The sequence below is a fragment of the Acinonyx jubatus genome, chromosome A1, assembly GCF_027475565.1.
Source record: "Acinonyx jubatus isolate Ajub_Pintada_27869175 chromosome A1, VMU_Ajub_asm_v1.0, whole genome shotgun sequence".
Lineage (NCBI taxonomy): Eukaryota > Metazoa > Chordata > Mammalia > Carnivora > Felidae > Acinonyx > Acinonyx jubatus.
Genome location: NC_069380.1, coordinates 135,010,001 through 135,029,742, shown reverse-complemented (window position 1 = coordinate 135,029,742; position 19,742 = coordinate 135,010,001).

Genomic DNA, 19,742 nt, shown 5'->3' with positions numbered 1-19,742 from the left:
GGGGAGAAATAAGATTTGGTCCAGTCCTCTTCCAATCAACATTCAGGACCATAAGTTCAGGTATTGTGCTTTGCCACTCAGAAGGCAAACTTCCAAATTGGGCAGAGAACAAGAATTTGATCTGACAAATATAAGAGCTTCCACACAAGTTAATAGAACTTGGAATTATGGAGACACTTGAAAATAGCTTTGGGCTAAAGATTTTCTCCAAGACAATTATTCTTGTTTCCTTGCAATTTTGAAAATGTCCAGAAAGTGTAAAGTGTATATCTGAAAATCCTGCCCAATAATCACTTCTCCATCCAGCAATACATGTGTTGTTTGTTTTGTTTTGTTTTGTGGAGGAATTTTATTTGCCTTTTTCTATGGCCTCCTGTGCCATTTTGGGTCCTCTAAGAAGTAGATCCCAACCAGAATAAAAAATGCAGAAGGGAAATGTTTATAAAAGGGGCAGGGGAGAGGGAGCAGGAGTGAGCAGAGAGAGCCTTCAGATCCCTGTGCAGGGCTAATAGCTGTTCAAGGCGAGGGAAGAGGGGAAAACTGAATAGGAGAAGGAAGGTTTCAATGTTGGTGAAACTCTGATAACTTCTCAGCCAGACCAAGAGAGACACCTGTGCAAACACTGCCCATTACAGGAGTCCCACCTGGAGCAGGTATGGCCCAGCTCTCAGCTCCTTCCCGTGCTTGGTCACTGGCTAGCAGGAGCCCATGGAAAGCAAGGCCACAAAATGAATGCTGCATTAGAAACAAGGTGATAGCTTGAAGCTGCCCAGGAACCAGGAACTACTCTGCTCATTGCTGCTTCTCTGGAAAGGAGATCTGAGTGGAGTACTTCCATGGCTGCCATTTCCACAGAAATGCTAGAATTCTTTCCTTCTGATACACCAGAACCATTCAGGTGTATTATGAGAGCAAATGGGAAAGTTAACACAGCCCTGGAGCAACATGAAATAAATACTGTTGTCTGTTCATGTAAAAATAAACTGTTTCTGATTTTCTGATTTTTTTTTGATTGGAGTAGAAATAATGAAGAAGCCAAGTCAACAGCCTTAAACCATCTGCCTCTGAGACCTTATGAATCAGCTGTAGCAAAGATACCATGTCTGAAACAGCACTGTAATCAGAGCCACTATTTGAGGTTGTGGTAGTCTCCAGTCATCCATCCACTGCCTTCTAAAAAAAGACTTTGAATGGGATACTGTTTTTACTTACTTCAGAGGCTTCCAGTTGACATTTCCCCACTATTCTCACTCTTACTTGCCCACAGTCCAAGAGGTCAGTACTCCAATTGCCAAGTATGGTTCCGTGGACCCTTGAGCCTACTGTAAACCAGACTAGCCAGGTCTCCATTCATTATGGGACTGTGAAAATATTTGGGGTCTTTGGGTGTCAATGTCAACTGAGACTCTGTGTCTAATACTTCTTGAAGTGTCTGAGTATACATTTTCCCACAGCGCAGTCACCCAAGTACATAGCCATAGGTGTTTTTGAGGCAGGACTGAGGAAGTCATTGTAGTTTATACTTGCCATCATGTTGCAGGGCCCTTCTCCTGGAGATCTGGCCACCTCTTCAGTCATTGGATTTCAAATCAGACAACTGTCTCAGGGCTACTCACTGAGTAAATGATCATGACCTTCTATTGAGGTAACTGCCTTTAGTCTCCCTCTCCTCTATTCTTTTCCTCTTCTGATTGTACTAAGCAGTACATTTGGCTTCTTGTCTATTTGGTCACGTCCCCCTGACCATCTCCACAATTCTCTGTGGTCAAGGGCCCTTGGCTGCCTCTCTGACATTGCCAGGCATTATGGTAATTGCAGCCCCCTAGCTCTAGTGGTCCAGTGCTGCCACCTGGCCTCTATTACTTCCAGGCTCCACTTCCCATTGCTATCAGTAAGCCCAGCTTTGTCCTGCCACTACTGAACTTCATAGCATATTCCTGATGGTCCTGATGAAGACTGTGTCCTCTGAACTCTCCAATGCAATACAGTCCCCGTGGTGGGTCTTCTGATCTCACATAAACTACTGATTCTAGTATTCTTTCCTTCTGAATTTTAAAACTTCTTTTACCATCTGCCAGGACATAAGTAAAATTTGGAGGGGTATCCTCCCAGATGCCCCCCATCCAAAGTTTCATAGTCCAAAGTTTTCCCAGCTAGGGCCCAGACCTTAGCATAATGGCCTTGTCTTGGTTGAGCATTTAATTATCTCTGGAGCTCTAAGAAACTGTTAGATCCAGACTCTTCATCTATGATCTTTATTCCATTGTAGGAGATGAGAGACTATGTACGTTTCCAGAGAAGCTGTACAGTCCTCACACTTAGTCCTGAATTGTTTGTTAATGGCCCTAAGTTTCTGTTTATCCCTCTCCAGTGTGTCAGTACAATTTAGTAACAACTGGCCTTGGAGTTGTTTCCCTCATGTATTTCAAATGCCCGAATCACTTCATTGGCAAAGACATTCTCCTCCATGGGGACATATTTCTAGGTCACTGACCATGAAACCTTCAGCATTTGAGGCATACCACTTTATTCCGGGAACTATCCTTATACCACATTTCATTTGGGCTAGGATTCTTTTTGCTAGCCATGAGGTGAGTGAGCTAGTCTCCAAAACCCCATTCTATGTACCAACTGTAAAAGCATGAGTGCTCCAAGTAGGGACACCAAAATAGAATTAGATGTGTTAGAGATTCATTGGGGGAATGTTTGTGAAGAAGGAGCAGAAGTAGGTGGGGATTGTCTTCAGAATGTAATGTTTAAAAGAAGAGAGTTAAGAAGGGATAGGAAGGAGAACCCAGACTGCAGAGCAGATCTGAGAAGACCTAGGCAGATGAGGAGCCCCAGAGGAAATATTTCCTATCATAGGAGTTTTATGTCTGATAGGAATGTTATGGCTTTAGTGTCTCTACTATGGTCAGTCCTGGCTGGAGGCAAACCAGAGAGAGCATGGCCTCAATGTGAAGTCTGCAGGAGATCTGAATTTGTAGCATCTTGAAGATACCTGCCAGCTACCCTCTTTGCAGCAGGTTCTCTCGAAAGGGTATCTCAGCAGCATACCTCAGTGGTTGACACATCTCCCCACACAGAGATAGAAAGCCAGGTATATGGATGTAAAGCCAATGGCTAACCTCCAGTGGGTTGGAAACCTGGAGAACTAAATTAATTCTCTTTTGGTTATGTGGAAGAATTCAAGCCATGGATGAGGCCTTCTTTGGGCCATTTTGGGGGAGTATTATTCTACGGTGTCTCCTGATTTCTTTGGCTCTGTCAGAATTCTCACCCTTATATTTGCTGGGCTTTTGTATGTAGAATAAGATCTTCCTGTCTGCTATCTAATTAGCTGTGGCTCAGACATCTACAGGAATGCTAGGGTCAAACCAGGTGGTCTTAGAGGCTCAAGAAGGTATTTTTCCTCTGAGTTCAAAGGGAAAATTTAAGCACAGAAAAAGATTAGCTTACTGTGATCAAATGTGACCAGAATATCTCTTTCTAAACACCTGATCTTAGACTTCGCTTAATTTTTATGCTGAATGCAGAGTATATCCTCTCTGATAGTCCATCTTCAAAGACTTGAGGTCTAATTTGTTTAAGGAAGCAAACAAACGAAGGCTTAGAAATTGAAAGCAAGTAAATCAAGTAAATTCTCCCTAAGTTGAGGCTGATGAAAGAGGCTGCCTGAGCAATTAGCTCTAAGCATTGCTGTATGGAACGATGGGTTTTTCGGGAAGCCCGTTTAGAGGGAGTTATAAAAAAAACCTTCCAAAGACTAGAGTGTAAGAAAAACCACAGTCCTTAGTGAGGAGGCAGGCAAATGAGGAGCATAAAGCTCATAGCCAGACAGGGCATTTTGGGGATGTATGTGGGCTTCAGAGGGCAGCCTGGGTTCTCCTTCCAGCTCATGGGAACTGCAAGCAAGTTGTCTGATACCTTGTGAGCCTCCATTTCCTTACGTATAAAATGAAGAGAAATGTCTCTTGTTTAGTGTGGAGCTAAAGGAATTAAGAAACACAACACAGAACAGCACAGTAAGAATGAGTTCTGGGGTCAGAAGTCCCAACTCTCCATCCCTCATTCAACCTTGATGAAGCTACTGAACCTCTCTGTGTCCTAGCTGCCTCTCCTTAAAATGGAAGCCATGATACCAAGTCATGGAGTTGTTGTGACTGTTCAGTCAAAAATGTGTATGAAGTATTTAGCACAGTGCTGCATAACACATGCCATTGGTCTCCCACCCATCTTACTGTTCAGGGATCACCAGCTCCACTTCCAATTGCCGATATCTGCATTTCTTTTCTGAGGGCATGTTCTTGCTGCCCGACCAGCTCTGCTGTCCAAGAGGTGGGCTCAATATGCCAGAGAATGAGTGTCCCTCCAAGAAACAGCCCTCAACCGATGTATAATGATAGTTACATAAATGACCCAGTAACCTTCCCTCTGAGGTAGGATAACTCAGGTATTGTCTCATGTTCTTCCAGTGGGAAGTGGCCCCCAAATGCACCTTTTATTGGCTGACTTTTCCTCCCTGTCTCACTTCCCTGCTCCTCTACCAATTTTTCGTCTATCTTCCAAATGAATTGGGAGAGGCTTAATTTACACTTGAATTATTATTTTTTAAATTTTTCTTAATGTTTATTTTTGAGAGAGAAGGAGACAGGGCATGAGCAGGGGTAAGGCAGAGAGAGAGGGAGACACAGAATCCGAAGCAGGCTCCAGGCTTTGAGCTGTCAGCACAGAGACTAATGCAGGGCTCGAACCCACGAACCATGAGATCATGACCTGAGCTGAATTCAGCTGCCCAACCAACTGAGCGACCCAGGCACCCCACTCTTGAATTCTTTTTACAGAGTCTACTTCTAGGGGAACCTAAGATAGCCCTCCCCAACACAAACAATCAATAAAGCTAGCTGTGATTATTATAAGAAATGTGCTTTATAAAATAGAAGTCATTATGTAAATAGTAGTAGTAATAAAACTGTCAAATTCTTAGTAGAAAAAGAAGGCATCCAACAACGTCACACATTGTTGACATCTAGAAAGAACCCTGAAAATCACCTTGGTCATTCCTACTAGCAACTTCCCACCCTCACCCATTTTAGCACCCTCCACAATATATTCATACTGCATCTTGGCACTCTGCCTTCTAATAGTATATTATCAAGTAGCTTTCTGGGGTGAACTAAAACAAAGACATGTCTCCACAATGACTTCTTACCTTCTCAGGTCACCTTGTTACTTTCTCAGCCAAAGCTGTGTTGGAGTTGGCTATGCCAAAGGGAAAACAAGGAGGTAAAACAAAGAGCCTAGCCAGTCCACAAAAGGCTGACAGCCCCTAGGCTGGCTGGAGTTGCCAGTATGCAACTTGGCCTTAAACTTCTGTCTTAGCCGTCTGTACTCCCTCAAGTCTGCCCAAAGCGCTTGGTAAAGCACACCCTTAATAGGTCAGCGTAGGGCCCAGCTTCTGCCCACGGATAGGATCACAGATTCTGCAGCAGCCTCACTGCTGCCTCCCCTGCACCCTAGGCCCAAACCAAGGCTGTTCCCGTGAATCCAACCCAAGGCATGTAATTGAATAAATGCTGCTTTACACAGAAATGAAATATGGCCCAGAAGGGTTTTCAGTTCAGTTAGTACATCTTGTCCTATGGGAAATGCCGAATGCCGACACACCACTTCCCAACAGGTGGGCTGGCCTTGTCTCTCACAAGGCCTTTGGCCACCAGTGTAGTAAGGTGGCTAATGGGGAGGGGTGAGGAGGTGTGATACCTTGAGCCTCTTTCTCCGGGCAGGGGTAAACCTGTAATTGCATGCTTCAGTTTAGCACATCAGAAGTTTATTTACGTAATCTAGAATTAACCTTCACAAGGGCAGAGGTGTTTTTGTCAGTTCGTGTACAGTTCTATCACTAGCACCTAGAACAATGCCTGATATATAGCAGATACTCAATGGTTTCTTGTTTCTTTTTAAGCTATAATTTACATATAAAGAAATGCACAGATCTTAAGTGTTTGGTGAGTTTTGCAAATGTACATACCCAATTAATCCAAACCCTAAAACAAAGCACACAAGATCTAGAATATTACTATCACTTCAAAATGTTTCCTAAAGCCCCCCAAGTCTTTGCCAGAGACAACTGTTGTCTGGATTTCTATCACCATTGATTATGTTAGACTTTTAAAAATGGAATTATAATATGCTTTGTACTCTTTCATGTCAGACTTCTTTTGTTCCACTTTTTTTGAGATTCATCCAGTTGCTTGCAGGTTTCAGTAATTGATTTCTTTTTATTGCTGAGCAGATTACACTTATGAACGTGCTTGTCTGTTCTCCTGTGGTAGATGTTGGAGTTTCCAGATTTTGGCAGTCATGACTCACGCAGCTATGAATATTCCTATAGAGGCGTTTTTGTGGACATATGTTTTCATTTCTCTGGATAAATACCTAGGAATGGATTTCTGGGTCATGGGATAGATACATGTTTAACTTGGTGAGAAAGAGCCAAACATTTATCTGAAAAGATTGTGTCAGCAAATATACATTCTTGCTAATATTTGGTGTTCTTTTCTATTTTAGCCACCTTACAAAGTGAAAGAGAATCTCAGTGTGGTTTTAATTTGCATTTCTCTTATGGCTGGTGATATTAAGCATATTTTCATGTGCATGCAGATCATTTGCATATCTTCTTTTGTGAAGTGTCTAACTCCTTGTTCAATTTTTATATGGGCTTGTGGGGTTTTTTTTTATTATTGATACTAAGGATTTCTTTAAATACTCTGGTTACAAATCGTTTGTCAGAAAAGAAGTAAGTCTGCCTCAGACCAGAAGAAAGCTGAGCAGTTTTTGCTTTGGAGAAGTCTAATTTTGCAAATTCTTTTTCTTGTGGTTACTGCTTACTCTCTGCTGCTTAAAAAACAAAATGAAACAAAACAAAAAAACAACAGCAAGAAACTTTGCCTATCCTAAGCTCACAAAGATATTCTTCTAACTTTCCTTAAAGAGGCTTAGGAAACCTCAGGTCTATGATTCATCTCAAGGTTAAGTCTAGTATATGGTATAGGTAGTACTTGGGGTTCATTGATTTGCTGAATAGTTAATCCAGCATCATTTGTAGAAAAGGCTTTCCTTTCCCTGTTGATTTGCTATGGTGCCTTTATAGAAAACCAAGTGACTCTATATGTGGAATCTTACTTCTGCGCAGTTGATCTATTTGTCTATCCTTATGTCACTACCAACTGTCCTAATTACTTTGGTTTTAAATTTACTCTTGAAAGTAGGGAATTTAAGTTCTCCAACTTTGTATTTTTTTCAAGGTTTTTTTTTTTTAAGTTTTATTTATTTTTTCAGAGACAGAGAGAGCAAGTGGGGGAGGGGCAGAGAGAGAGGGAGAGCAAGGATCTAAAGCAGGCTCTGTGCTGACAGCAGAAAGGCCCAGGCGGGGCACTGATTTATGAACAATGAGATGATGACCTGAGCCCAAGTCAGATGTTTAATGGACTCAGCCACCCAGGTGCCCCTCAAGATTGTTTTCACTATTGTAGTTCCTTTTTATTTTTATCTAAATTTTAGTATCAGCTTGACAGTTTCTACCAAAACAAAAAAACAAAGAACAAAAGCAAACAAAAAAAGACTTGCTGGGATTTTAATTGGGATTACACAGAATTAGAAGCAGGCTCCAGACTCTGAGCTGTCGGCACAGAGCCTGACGATAGGGCTCGAACTCACAAACTGCAAGATCATGACCTGAGCCAAAGTTGGTCTCTTAACCAACTGAGCCACCCAGGCACCCCTCTTCCCACTACATTTTAAAAATATTTATTCCAGTATAATTAACATACGGTACTATATTAGTTTCAGGTATACAATATAGTGACTCAACAATTCTATACATTACTCAGTGCTCATCAGGATAAGTGCACTCTTAATCCCCTTCACCTATTTCACCCATCCCTCCACCCCCCACCCCTCAACCAGTTTGTTCTCTATATTTAAGTCTGAGTTTTTTGTCTTTTTTTCTTTGTTCATTTGTTTTGTTTCTTAAATTCCACATATGAATGAAATCATATGGTATTTGTCTTTCTCTGACTTATTTCACTTAGCACAATATCCTCTAAATCCATCCAGGTTGTTGCAAATGGCAAGACTTTGTTCTTTGGCTGATATTGCATTGTATACAAACACACCACATCGTCTTTATTCATCTATGGATGGGCACTTGGGTTTCCTTATCTTGGCTATTGTAAATAATGCTGCAGTAAACATAGGGGTGTGTCTATCTTTTCAAATTAGTGCTTTCATATTCTTTGGGTAAATATCTAGTAGTGAAATTACTGGATCATATGGTAATTCTATTTTTAATTTCTTGAGGAATGTCCACATTATTTTTCCATAGTGGCTGCACCAGTTTGCAACTCCTACCAACAGTGCATGAGGGTTTTTCTCCACATCCTTGCCCATGCTTGTTTCTTGTGTTTTGATTTTAGCCATTCTGACAGGTATGAGGTGATACCTTATTGTAGTTTTGATTTGTATTTCCCCGATGATGAAGGATGTTGAGCATCTTTTCATGTGTCTGTTGGTCATCTGTATGCCATATTTGGAGACATATCTGTTCATGTCTTCTGCCCATTTTTAATCAGATTGTTTTTTGGTGCTGAGTTGTAGAAGTTCTTTGTATATTTTGGATATTAACCTGTTATGGGATGTATCATTTACAACTATCTTCTCCTATTTGGTGGGTCGTCTTTTTGTTTCATTGATGGTCCTTCACTGTGAAGAAGCTTTTTATTTTTGGTGTGGTACCAGCAGTTTAATGTTGCTTTTGTTTCCCTTGCCTCAGGAGATGTATCTAGAAAAATGTTTCTATGGCTGATGTCAAAGAGACTGTTGTCTGTGTTTTCTTCTTAGGAGTTTTATGGTTTCAAGTTTCACATTCAGGTCTTTAATGCATTTTCAGTTTATTTTTTTGTGTATGGTGTAATAAAGTGGTCCAGTTTCATTCTTTTGCATGTAGCTATCCAGTTTTCCCACTCCCATTTGTTGAAGAGACTTTTTCCCCTTTGTATGTTCTTGCCTCCTTTGTCATAAATTAATTGACTATATAAGTGTGGGTTTATTTCTGGACTCTCTATTCTGTTCCATTGATCTATTTGTCAGTTTTTGTGCCAGTACTGTTTTGATTGCTATAGGTTTGTAGTATATCTTGAAATCTGGGATTCTTATACCTCTATTTTTCTTCTTTTTCAGGATTGCTTTGGCTATTCAGGGTCTTTTGAGGTTCCAAATAAATTTTAGGATTGTTTGTTCTAGTTTTCAAAAAAAATGCTGTTGGTATTTTGACAGGGATTACAATAAATCTGTAGATTGCTTTGGGGGAATTGCTTTGGATCTTTAGAAAAACTGGGAAAAAATGACATCTTAACAACACTGGGTCTTATCAGCCATGAACAGGGTGTATCTCTCCATTTATTTATGTTTTCTTCATTTGTTTCAACAATGTTTTGTAGTTTCTAGTTTTTAGTATAGGGATGTTACACATGTTCTGATAAACCTAGTCCTCAGTATTTTATGCTTTGTAATGCCATTGTAAACATAAATATGAAGTTTTATATTTCATTTGACAATTTTTATTCCTGGTATATGGAAATACAATTGATTTTTAGTTACTTTATGTGCTGTGTCCTTGCTAAATTCACTTATTAGTTTTAATAGTTTTTGGTAGATTCCTTTGGAATCAGATTATTTGTGTATACAGCTACATCTTCTGTGACTAAAGATAGTTTTACTTCTCTTTTCCAATCCTTCTTTTTTTTTTTTTTTTTTTAATCTTTCCTTTTTGCCCTGGTTAAGATCTCCAGTACAATGCTGAATACATATAGTGAGACAGATACCCTTGCCTTATTACTGATGGTAGGGGGAAGTACATTCAGTATTTTACTTTTGTTGTATGATGTTAGCTATAGAGATGGCTTTTATCAGGATGAGGAAGTTTTCTTTCATGCCTAGTTTGTTGAGAGCTTCTATTTTTGTCATGAATGGATGTTGGAATTTAGTCAAATCATTTTCTGAATTTCTTGAACTAATCATATTTTTTCTTTTTCTGTTAATGTGCTGACTTTTGTTGATTTATTAATATACCAATCTTGCCTTCCTGGAACATCCCCCCACTTGGTCTTGATGTATTATCCTTTTTATATATTGTTGGATTCAATTTGCTAATATCTGTTAAGGACTTTTGCATCTTGGCTTAGGAAGGATATTGGTCTATAATTTATTTTTTCAATGTCCTTGTCAGCTTTTGATATCAGGGTTACGGTGACCTCATAAAGTCAGTTAGGAAGTGTCCCCCTTTTCCTCTCTATTCTGAAAGTGTGTTTAGAATTGATATTATTTCCTACTCAGAAATGTTAGAACACATCTGTGAAACTATTTGGACTGGAGTTCTCTTTGTGTGAAAGTTTTAATTATAAATTCAATTTCTTAAACAGATATGTGGCTATTCACATTTTATAGTTCTTGTGCTATAAGTTACATCTTCCAGTAAATTTGGCTAGTTTATCTTAATTTCCAAATTTATTTCCATAAAATTTATTCATAATATTTTATTATCCCTTCAATGTCTATAGGAGTTGTAGTGATGTCCTCTTTCTTTAATGATATTATTAATTTATATTTTCTGTCTTTTCCCTGTCCATCTTGCTCTGGATTCATAGATCTCATCAATATTTTTCAATGAAACAATTTTTTATTTTGTTGATTTTGCCATTGTCTTACTGATTTGCACTCTTTATGTTTTTTATATTCTTATTTTGGTTTAACTTGCTCTTCTTTTTCTAGCTTTCTAGGTAAAAGTTTAGATTATTTATTTTATACCTTTCTTGTTGTCTAATATAAGGATTTAATGCTATAAATTTGAAAGTATTTCTTTGGTTGCATCCCACAAATTTTGACATGTGCTCTCAATTCCATTCAGTTCAAAATATTTTTTTATAAAGTTTTTAATTTTAATTCCAGTATAGTTAACATACAGTGCTCTATTAGTTTCAGGTACACAATGTAATGACTCAACAATTATATACATTACTCAGTGCTCATCATGTTAATGTACTCTTTAATCCCAATCACCTGTTTTACCTGTCTCCCCACCCACCTTCCCTCTGGTAACCATCAGCGTGTTCTCTACAGATAAGAGTCTTTTTCTTGGTTTGTCTCTTTTCTTTTTCCTTTGTCATTTCTTTTGTTTCTTAAATTCCACGTATGGGTGAAATAGTATGGTATTTGTCTTGTTCTCACTTATTTTGCTTAGCATTCTACTCTCTAGCTCTGTTCATGTCATTGCAAATGGCAAGACTTCATTGTTTTTATGGCTGAATAATATTCCATTGCACATATATATATATATGCATGGAATCTTCTCACATCTTCTTTGCCCATTCATCTTCTGATGGACACTTGGGCTACTTCCATAATTTGGCTATTGTAAATAATACTGCTATAAACATAGGGATACATGTATCCCTTTGAATTAGTGTTTGTATTCTTTGGGTAAATACCCAGTAATGCCATTACTGGATAGTAAGGTAATTCTATTTTTAACCTTTTGAGGAAACTCCATACTATTTTCCATAATGGCCACACCAGTTTACATTCCCTCCAACACCAACATTCCCACCAACAGTGCAAAAAGGTTCTTTTCTCTTCACATGCTCGCCAACACTTGTTTCTTGTGGGTTTTTTTATTTTAACCATTCTAACAGGTGTGAGGTGATATCTTATTGTAGTTTTGATTTGTATTTCCCCGATCATGGGTCTGTTGGACATCTGAATGTCTTCTTTGGAGAAATGTGGGTTCATGTCTTCTGCTTATTTTGTTAAATGTTTTTTAAAAATATTTTGATAAAGAGAGACAGAAAAAGAGAGAGAGAATGAGTGGGGAGGGCAGAGAGAGAGATAATCCCAAGCAGGCTCCACACTGCCAGTGCAGAGCCCGATGTGGGGCTTGAACACAAACCACGAGAGCATGACCTGAGCCAAAACCAAGGGTCAGACATTCAACTAAGCCACCCAGGTGCCCCTTCTGTTTATTTTTTAATCAGATTGTTTTTTTGGGGTGTTGAGTTTTAGAAGTTCTTTATATATTTTAGATACTAACCCTTTATCAGATACGACACTTGCAAATATCTTCTCTCATTCTGTAGGTTGCCTTTTAGTCTTGTTCATTGTTTCCTTTGCTGTGTGGAGGCTTTTTATTTTTATGTAGTCCCAATAGTTTATTTTTGCTTTTGTTCTTCTTGCCTCAGGAGACAGATCTAGAATGTTGAAAAATGTTGAGGCGGCTGATGTCAGAGACATGACTGCCTGTGCTCTCTTCTAGGATTTCTATGGTTTCAGGCCTCACATTTAGGCCTTACACCAGTTTATTTTTGTGTATAGTGTAAGAAAGTGATTCAGTTTCATTCTTTTGCTTGTAGATGTCCAGTTTTCCCAGCACCATCTGTGGATGAAACTTTTTCCCCTTGGATATTCTTTCCTGCTTCATCAAAGATTAATTGGCCATATAATTGTGGGTTTATTTCTGTGTTTTCTATTCTGTTCCATTGATTACTGCATTGATTACCATGCTGTTTTGATCACTACCATTTTGTAATATAACTGGAAGTCTGGAATTGTGATACCTCCACTTTTGTTTTTCTTTTTTAAGAATGCGTTGGCTATTTGGGATCTTTCAGAGTTCCATGCAAATTTTAGGATTGTTTGTTCTATTCTTTGAAAAATGCTACTGGATTTTGATAGGGATTGCATTAAATGTGTAGACTGCTTTGGGTAGCGTAGACATTTTAACAATATTTGTTCATCCACGCCATGAGCATGGAATGACTTTCCCTTTTTTTGTGCTATCTTCAATTTCTTTCATCAGTGTTTTATAGTTTTCAGAGTACAGGTCTTTCACCTCTTTGGTTAAGTTTATTCCAAACTATTTCATTGTTTTGGGTGTAATTGAAAATGGAATTGTTTTAATTTCACTTTCTGCTGCTTCATTACTAGTGTATAGGAATACAGCAGTTTTTTAAGGCCTTTACGTTTTTTAAAGGCCTTTATTATGTAGAGGCATGTTCCCTCTAAACCTACTTTGTAGAGGGTTTTTATCACGAATTGATGTTGTACCTTGTCAAATACTTTTTCTGCATCTGCTGAAATGATCATATGGTTGACGTGATGTATCACATTAATTGATTTGTGAATATTGAACCACCCTTACATCCCATTGATCCCATAAATCCCATTGATGATGGTGAATTATTTTTTTAATGTATTATTGAACTCATTAGCTAGTATTTTGTGGGAGATATTTGAATCTATGTTTATCAGAGATATTGGCCTGTAATTCTCTCTTTTTTTTTTTTTTTTTTTTTTTTTGGTGGTGTCTTTATCTGGTTTTGGTATCAGGGTGATATTGGCCTCTTAGAATGAATTTGGAAGTTTTCCTTTCTCTTCTATTTTTTGGGATAGTTTGAGAAGAATAGGTATTAACTCTTCTTTAAATACTTGCTAGAATTCACCTGTGAAACCATCTGGTCCTGGAATTTTTTTTTTATTAGGATTCTTTGATTACTGATTCAGTTTCATTCCTGGTAATCAGTCTGTTCAAATTTTCTATTTCTGCTTCAGTTTTGATAGGTTACGTGTTTCTAGGAATTTATCCATTTTTCTAGGTTGTCCAATTTGTTGGCATATAATTTTTCATAATCTCTACAGTCCTTTTTATTTCTGTGGTATAGGTTGTTATTTCTCCTTTTCATTTCTGATTTTGTTTATTTGGGTCTTTTTTTTTTTTTCATGAGTCTGGCTAGAGATTTATCAATTTTGTTGATCTTTTCAAAGAACCAGCTCCTGATTTCATTGATCTATTTTATTTTTATTACTTACTATATCATTTATTTCAGCTCTAATCTTTATTTACCTCCTTCTTTCTTCTGGTTTTGAGTTTTGTTTCTTGTTCTTCCAGCTCCTTTAGGTTTGTTAGGTTATTTGAGAGTTTTCTTGCTTGTTGAGGTATGCCTGTGTTGCTATAAACTTCTCTTAGAACCACTTTTGCTCCATCCCAAAGATTTTGGACCATTGTGTTTTCAATTTCTTCTTTATTTCGTTGTTGATCCATTCATTGTTTAGTAGCATATTATTTAACCTCCATGTATTTGTGCTCTTTCCATGTTTTTTCTTATGATTGATACCTTCTTTCATATCATTGTGGTCAACACAATGATTTCACTCCTTTTGAATTTGTTGCAACTTGTTTTTTGGCCTACTGTGTGATCTATTCTGGAGAATGTTCAATGTGAACTTGAAAAGAACATGTATTCTGTTTTTTTAGGATGGAATGTTCTGAATATATGCATTAAATCTATCTGGCCCACTGTGTCATTCAAAGCCACTATTTCCTTGTTGATTTGCTGTTTAGATGATCTGTCCATCAATGCAAATGGAGTGTTAGAGTCCCCTACTATTATTGTATTACTATCATTTATTTCCTTTATGTTTGTTATTAACTGTTTTATGTATCTGGGTGCTTCCATATTAGGTGCATAAATATTACTATATCTTATTTAATTGTTTGTTTATACTGCCTTTTTTTTTGGTCTCTTGTTACAGTATTTGTTTTACAGTCTATTTTGTTTTATATAAGTATTGCTACTCCAGCTTTCTTTTGACATACATTTGCATTATAAATGTTTCTCCATGCTCTCACTTTCAATCTGCTGGTGTCTTTAGGTCTGAAATGAGTCTCTTATAGGCAGCATATAGATGGGACTTGTTTCTTCATCCACTCTGTCACCCTGTGTTTTTTGATTAGAAAATTTAGCCAATTTACATTCAAAGTAATTATTCATAAATAGGCATTTATTGCCATTTTGTTACTTGTTTCAGTTCAAAATATTTTCTCATTTCCCTCATGATTTCCAGTTCAATCCATGATTTAGAAAATCTATTGCTAAATTTCAAAATATATATATTGAGTATTCCTATAGTTATATTTTTTGTTATTGATTTCTAATTATGGTAAAAGAACATACATACAATCATTTGAAATGTATTGAGACTTAATATTGCTAAGCAATGTGTCTGTATCATTCCGGGAATACTTGAAAAGTATTCTCGTTTGGTCTGTATGATTCCAGAAATATTTGAAAAGAATATGAACTCTTTAAGTATTAGATGAGTGTTTTATAAATATCAATTAGATTTAGTTGACTGGATTGTTCAAATCTCTTATAATCAGTAAACTTTTTCTAGCAAGGGCTATTTTCAGTTTTGTAGGCTGTATACTCTCTGTAGCAACTACTCAATGCAGCCCCTTTAGTGCAAAATAGCCATAAACCATACATAAACAAATAGGATGGACAAAGTTAGCCAAAAGGATATAATTTCCCAACTCCTGTTCTATACTGTTGCTATTTTTCAGTCTCCTTGTTCTTTCACTTATTGAGACAGGAGTATAAAAACTCCTCAAACTATGGATTTGTTTTGTTCTTAATCCTGACTTCTTAATGAATTGTCTTCTATTATTATAAAATGTCTCCTTTTATTCTTATTATTGCTTTTTGACTTGAAGTTTATCTGGTCTGATATTAACAACATCAGCTTTCTCACAATTAGTGTTTACATGGTATAATTCTTCCATTGTTTTGTTTCAACAATTTTGTGACTTTATATTGAAAATGTTTCTCTCATAAACAACATACAATTGGATTTTTCCTTTTTATTCCATCTAAAACAGTCCCTACCTTTTAATGGGAGCATTTAGTCCATTAACATTTAATTGTATAGTTGGATTTAATTTTATCATCTTGCTACTTATTATATACCTTCTTTCTTTATTCCTTTGTTTTTCTTTGATTTGATTGAGAATTCTCTTGATTGAGAATTTTTTATATTTCATTTTACCTCACCTGTAGGCTTTTTAGCTGTATGCCTTTGTTAAATATTGTTGGTGGTTGCTCTAGGAAATACAATATCCATCCTTAACCCATTTTATCTTGATTAATGTTATATCACGTCATATGTAATGAAAGACATTTTAACAGTGCTAGTTTCGGCTCTTTGAAAAGGAGACCCCAATATATGATTATATATACAATATTGTGGGGAACATCTGTGAAGGATAAAGGGGGAGAGATCATGAGTACGTGGAGATACCCTTCAGGCTGTGAAAGGAGAATGGATAAGAGGAATTGTGGAGGTAGAGTCTCAGATGTGTCACAAAGTCTCAGAGCCACTGGATGTGTCTGGCATTGGGCCAAAATGGACTGCCTTTCGTACTCCTCATGATGCTGAGTCATTGGCTAGTAGCAGCCAGGCATGAAAACTACAGTAGATAGAAAGGGGCAGTAACTAAAAGTTGTCAGTCAGCTAAAGGCCCCAGTAGGCCTCCCTGAAGGAAATTTGAGCAGTTTGTCTCCATGCTGCCACAGACCAACGCTTGTGCTGTACAGATCCTTTTCTCCCTGTATGTTCAGGAAGCAACTCTTTCATGGTTCCTACAGGCCTCTCTCTTTCAGTAGAAACTGAGAAGACAGAGATTAGTGGGAGAGCCTCTTTTCCTCCCAGGCCCATAACCAACCGGCCAGGCCATTGGATACTATCTAGGGATCTGCATATATAGTCTTACTTTTTGCTACCTCTTTTCTCACTCAAAGTGAATAACCAGCTGTGTCACTTGTAGCTCTGCCTCTTGGGAAGATTGTCACTTTTCTCTGCCTTTCAAGGTCACCCTTGAATGCGGATATAATGTAGCACACTCTGTTTTCAGCTTTTTGCCATATACTGAGTCACCTAAACTGTACACAAAACCCAGGCTTTTTCTTCCTCCCTCAGCTGATCATATGAGATCCTCCCTACAGCCATAGGTGGGACCTGGGAGATGGGTGCTGATGCAGCTATAGTGAATGATGGAAGTGTAGGCAACCTTCTCATGCAGTTTACTTGTGCTCTCTTAGGTGTAGGCTGGAGCCTGTAACATTTCCTTTTTATAATAGACTACTGCTGGGCCTATCCAGCTTTGTTACTTGACAGATCTAATAGACCCCAGATCAACAGGGACAATTCCAGGTGTAGGATCATTTGATGATCCAAAGAACCGAGCATTCTATCTCTACCAGTTCCCTCCTGGCCAAGAGCTATTTTTCAAAAGGCATGTATTTCTCTGCTGCCAATGTCATGACGTTGTTCGGGAACCCAGAGGCCTGCAATGCCATTCTCCCCGAGGCTTGCTATAAATTTCACAATGCATCTTTTCCCACCAGAGATACCTCTAACACATAGGGCCTGTTAGACTGCATGACCTATATGGCAAGACTGTTTGCACCATGGCCACAACTTGCTGCAGAGCTCTTTCCTATTCTGGGGCCGCCTTCAAAGCTGATGGCCTTCTGTGTCACCAAGTATAGGGCCAGAAAAATATTCCTAGATGTTGAATGTGTTGTCTCTAGATCCCAAAGCAGCTTACCAGGCACTGTGCTTCCTTCTTTGTGGTAGGAAATGCAAGGTGCAATCATTTTTTTTTTACCTCGGCAGACATAGCTTAGCACATCCTTGACCACTAGACCCTAAAAACTTTACTAAAGTGGCTGGCTTCTGAACTGTCAGAGAGGTTTTCTTCCACTGTCTGGAGCCCATGGGTCTTAAATTGACTTCAGTGTACTACCTCCTTTTGCTCATTTGTTCCAATCAGCATGATGTAATAGATCAATGTGATGTTCTACAGGATGTCTAGACAGCCCAGATCTCTTTGGAATATATTATATCAGAGGGTGGGAAAGTTAACATAGCCCTGCAAATGAATATTCATTGTCCATTCCATATAAATATGAACTCTTTCTAATCTTCTTTTCCGATCAGAATAGAAAAAAACACATCCACCAAACCAACTGACCTTATGCCATGTGTCTGAAGCCTTATCAATACACGCTAGCAAGCGTCCCCAGCTATAACATGGCAAGTGCAACTGACATTCCTGCAGTTACAGAACAACAGGAGAGAAATGAGACGAGAACACAAACAGCGAAAAGGTATACCTAAATACAAACATACCGGTTATTACATTAATGTGAATGTACTAAACACTCCCATCAAAAGACAAAGATTGATTGACTGTATAAAAAAGGAGGATCCAAGTATATATTGTCCACGGTTTTTCAGGGTGATAGAAGTATTGTAAAACTTGATTGTAGGGATGAGTGGAAAACATACATTTTTTCCAAAAGTGATTAAGCCAAACACTTAAAAAGGGTGAATGTTGCTATGTGTAAATTATACCTCAATAAAGGTATAAAAGAAAACATCTAAAAAGGAGGATATCCTCCAACTCATTCCATGAGTCTGGAATATCCATAATATATCTAGTCAAGGGGGAGGGAGAAGATAGCAGACAACATAACTGATAAAAGTAGAGGCAAAAATCCTAAACAAAACATTAAGAAACTGAATTCATTGATGTGTAAAGAAAGATGAAACATGCTGACCAAGTTGGGTGTGTCTCAAGAATGGAAGAATGGCTTAACCTTAAAAAACTGGGTAATGCAATTCATCATGTTAATAAATTCTCAGAGTAAACACATATGATCATCACAGGAGATGCAGAAAGAGCGTTTGTTTGATAAAACATAACATCCATTCAGCCTCCTCAGCAAAAAATATAACTCTTATTCAATTTGGAATAAAAAGAAACTTCCTAAACATAAGTTACAATAAACAGCATACTTAATGATAGAATGCTCAAGATCAGGAAATCTATAAGAGATCTGCTTTCGCTACTCTTTTTCAACACTGGACTGGACATCCTATCCATTCAGAATGAAAAGGGAAAAAAGTATAGGTATTTGAAATATATATATAGCCATCACTATTTGTAGGTACTGTGAGTGTTCATTAAGAAATCCCAAGAATCTGTAGATAAATTATTAGAATTAGTAGCAAGATTGCTAAATTTAAAAAAAAACAGTATTCAAAAATCAATGGCATTTCTATGCATTAGTCAAAAGAAAAGATGCAATTTATTTAAAGATGTTATTTATAAAACAACAAAAAAATAATACCAAAAAATAAATTTTAAAATGGATGTACATGCTTTTTTTGGAGAAAATTATAATTGCAAGAGTTTACTGAAAGAGAAGATGTAAATAAAGGAAGAAATATTCCAGGCTATTGGACAGGAAAACTCAGTATCATAAAGATGTCCATTCTCTTAAAAAATACATCTCTAAAATCAATGCAAATCCAGTCAGACTCCCAACTAGGTTTTTCATGACACTCAACAAACTGTGTGTGTGTGTGTGTGTGTGTGTGTGTGTGTGTGTGTGTTCATTTATGTTCAAAGAGCAAAACTAATATTTCTGAGGAAGGAAAACGTAGGGACAGGGGACCAGCATTACTCCCTAGCAAGGTTATTATAAAGGTTAGAAATTTAGACACTGTACTATAATTGTAGGAACAGACAAATAGGTGCCTGGAATAGACCAGAAATCTTCAAAACAGACTCATGTGTATGTGGAAGCTGGATTTGTAACAACAAACACTGTATCAGCAGGGAAAGGATGAACTATCTAATAAATGTAATTTAGACAGTTAATGTTTCATACAGAAAAACGAAATCTGATCCTTACCTCCTACCATACACAGAAACCAAATCCACATGATTTAAAACCTAAATATGTCTGGTAAAACTGAAGGACTTTTAGACAACAATGTAGGAG